Genomic DNA, 4131 nt, shown 5'->3' with positions numbered 1-4131 from the left:
CACAGACAGACACACAGACACAGACACACACACCATAGAGACAGAGAGACAGAGACAAAGAGACAGAAACAGAGAGACAGAAAGACAGAGAGATCGACAGACAGACATCAGGGTTGGGGAGTGTTACTTCTTGTGGGCAGGTGGAAGAAGGCAATGAGAAGCCTACCAATACTTTAACTGTACTGGGAATATTTTATTTCTTAAACTGGTAGCAAGATAACAGGCAAGCTATTTTATACAGTTTTGGTTTTAATTTCACATATTTTTAAAACACACAAGGTCCTGTTATATCTCCAACACTACAGTCTCTAAAAAGCAAACATGGAAGAACTGACATAAGATATTTGGGCTCGGGGTTGGGGATTTAGCTCAGTGGTAGAGCGCTTGCCTAGCAAGCGCAAGGCACTGGGTTCAGTCCCCAGCTCCCCCCCCCCAAAAAAAAGAGAAAAAGAAAAAAAAAGATATTTGGGCTCAGAAATGCTTGGGGTGTAGATGCGAACTCTGACACTAGCCCTTCTCCCAGGGATGCTCTCTTGTTTCACAAGCAGCTGAAGGGCGTCTGTGCTAGAATGAGTGGCTGCAGGCGTTGACTGCAGGAACCCACAGGCTGGTGCTTGGTCCAGAGCCTCTGACCTGGCTGGCATGACCTGCCCTTATTTCCAGGATGTTATCGGTGTGCAGGGAAGTGCGGCTGCTGGTTGAGTGCCTTTAGTCTGCAGTGAGATTGTTCTTGCTTTATTTCTTCCCCGTGGCATAGCGATGCCTCGCTCCCTCTGTCCTTCAGGATCTTTCCATCCCCAAAAGAAACCCCTCCTTGCCTCCAGGGCCTCACAGTGTGATCAGATGCAGAGCAGGGTAGCTTCTGGCCTCAACCGTTGGCAAGGCGTTTCTTCTGCTACCGTAGCTCTTAATCTGCATTGATCCTTCCTATCCAATAGGGCAGTGATTCTCAACCTTCCTAACGCTGCCACCCTTTAATACAGTTCCTCATTGGAACCTCAACCATAAAATCACTTGCATTGCCACTTTATAACTGCAATTTTGCTACTGTCATGAATCATAATGTGAATATCTGTGTTTTCCCATAGTCTTAGGTGACTCTTGTGAAAGAGCTGTTCAATCTCTGAGGATGTGAGCCACTGGTGAGAGCCTCCACAATAGGGAGACATCATTATTTCGTTGAATGGTTTTTGAGACAGGGTCTTACTCTGTTAGCCCAGGGTGACCTCCAATTCTTGGCTCAGTTTGCCACGGGCTGGGATCGTAGGTGTGAGGCATCATGCCGGGTTTAGGAGATGCGTTATTACAGTTCTCCTTTGACATTCTGCACTTCTCCAACAAGGGACACATGGCTGCTGTCCTCACAGATAAGGAGACGGAAGTTCAGTTAATTAGGCTGGAGGCCACACCTCCAGGAAGTAACCCAGCTAAGCCTGCACCATCTCGGATTTCTCTCCGTACATGAAAAGGGGTGGGTATCTGAAGGGTAGCCAGGACACAGCCAGGAACAAATTACTATCGCTTTAAACATCTGGGTTTGGGAAAGTTCGCCACGCTTTAGTCTGCACCTGAAACATATGATGGGAGATTAGATGGCAGACGAATATTTTGACATGAAAATCTTCAGTGTATTAAGTGAAAAATAGAGACTACAAAACAGTATTGCCCTAGGTGCCTAGGCTCCCTTTGCTGTTAAAGAAAGCGCGTGAGGCAGTTGAGAACATGGCTGCTCCTGCAGAGGACCAGGTTCAGTTCCCGGCACCTACACGGACCCACGCAGACCCACGTGGTATAGCTCACAACCACCTGTAATTCCAGCTCCAGGGGGTTTGATGCCCTCTTCTGGATTCCATGGACACCTGCAGACATGTACACGTGTGTGTGCACGTGTGCGTGCGTGAGCACACGCACGCACACACACACACACACACACACACACTAATTTCAAAATGGCAAACTTTTTCAAAAGCACACTATTGAAATCTAGCCCATTCCAATGTAGAAGGTCAGGTAATGGATGCTATTAACTGGAGTCCACAAGATGGCGGAGTGTCAAACATCGCTCTCTCTAAAGACAGGTGGGAATCTCTACAGACCGCATCACCTTGTGGGACATCAGTGGACCAGAACCAGCGCCGCTGCTGCTCTCCAGGTCACCAGAATCCCTCCACTTGTGCCCATAGCAGATTAGAACCCACAGAGCCAGCACTCATAGACAAGGCCATGCACATAATATGAAATAAGGACCCACTGTAAAGACGAATGAATGTCTCGTTCAAAAATTATGGCTTTTGGGGCTGGGGATTTAGCTCAGTGGTTAGAGTGCTTACCTAGGAAGCACAAGGCCCTGGGTTCGGTCCCCAGCTCCGAAAAAAAGAACCAAAAAAAAAAAAAAAAAAAAAAAAAAAAAGAAAAGATGTCGAAAGGTTTAAAAAAAAAAAAAAAAAATTATGGCTTTTAAGACAGCAGATTAATACAGCACACAGAAGGCCATTCTGGGCATGGGGCCCTATGGGCCACCTTTCTTTCAAGCTTCTCTGACCCTTTTCAAAGGAGTTGGCTGCTCAGAGAGAGAGGCTGCCTAGTGGGGAAGAGCAACATCCCTGTGGTCCAGGGAAACCGGAAGGATGAAAATGAAGAGAGGTAACTGGGCAGGCCAGGGTCAGTGCATGGGGTCCTGTGCTGACCTCTACCAGGCTGGGGCACAGGGATTCCTGTGGATCCAGTAAAGGTCGCTGTGGAAGAATGTCAGTGAAGCTGAGAGGGTATGGGGGGAAGGTATAGCTAGAGTCTCCCTCTCTCCACTTGCCCATGAAAACTCAACCTCACGCCCCACCCGGGAGCTTCCCACAGAGCTGCTGGCACTATGCAGTCCTACCCAGGGAGCCTCACCTCTGCAACTCTCACCCACCCTCATCCTATCCCAGCCTCTACTGCTAAAAAACGGAAGGATGTGGATGGAGGGAGAAACAGCAGCCCTGGCTCCCTCCCTTACCCTGCCTGATTCTAACGGGTCAGGAAGGAAGCCTATGACTGCCTGTGATATTTGACATTCTAATTGGACTAGGCTAATCTGGGTGTTTTTAATCACTGAAGATGGCCAGAAAGCTGGTAAATCCCTCGGGAATATTGCTCAGGGACAGAAGAGGAGATTGAAGAAAATGTAGTCGAAGGCTGTGATTGCAGACAAAGAGACGGGTTCTTGCTTGTTTTTGCTGTGGGGCTTTTCTGTAATCAGGGCTGTGGATGGAGACACTCAGAAGATGTGTGTGGGTATCGGACAGCAGCTGGATGCAGAGATTCTGTACAGACAAAAGCAGCTTTGATGAGAGCAATCATGACATCCACACGCAGTTGCTCCTGGAGTCCTGCTCACTGGGCCATACACAGGCAGCTCCTGTCTGTGTGTGGACTAGCCTGGCTCAACCTCCCCCCACCCCACACCCCCCCAGGGCAAGGCCAGTCTCATGACCAGCCTGGCTCAACTTGTTCCCACCTCCCATGCCCCATACCTGCAGGATAAAGCCAGGCTTGTGAACACCTCCCTATCGGAGCCCACCTCAGAGTCAGAACTGGGGGCACAGGAGAGAGGACGCCGTTATACTTAGATCTGCCCACTGATCTGGGAACCTTCTGGTCCGGTATCATCCTGAGGTAACCTCGGGGGCAGGATTGAAGACAGAGAGGAAGGCTGATGGGAATGGGGAGAGAACAGGGTGGGGGGTGGGCAAAAGGAAAGGAACGGGGGTGGAAGGGGAGTGGGCCGGGAGCAGCTCACCTTTGCATCTGTGGGGACAAAACTTTCTGCTGAGGGGGCTTCATTGCCTTAAGCTAGAAGTGAGGCAGCGTGTGTGTGTGTGTGTGTGTGTGTGTGTGTGTGTGTGTGTGTGTGGTGTGTGGTGTGTATGTGTGCGTATCTATGTGTACATGTGTGTGTGCATGTGCGTACATACACGTGTACATGTGTGTCTGTGTGTACATGTGTGTGCATGTATGTGTGTCTGTGTCTATGTGTGTACATGTATATGCATGTGTGTGTCTGTGTCTATGTCTGTGTGTATGTATTTGTGCATGTGTCTTTGTGTGTACATGTGTGTATATATGTGTGTCTATGTCTGTGTTTGTACATGT

This window comes from Rattus norvegicus, chromosome 6, assembly GCF_036323735.1.
Source record: "Rattus norvegicus strain BN/NHsdMcwi chromosome 6, GRCr8, whole genome shotgun sequence".
Taxonomy (NCBI): domain Eukaryota; kingdom Metazoa; phylum Chordata; class Mammalia; order Rodentia; family Muridae; genus Rattus; species Rattus norvegicus.
The sequence above is the reverse complement of the archived record's forward strand: the minus strand, read 5'-3'. Positions refer to the sequence as shown.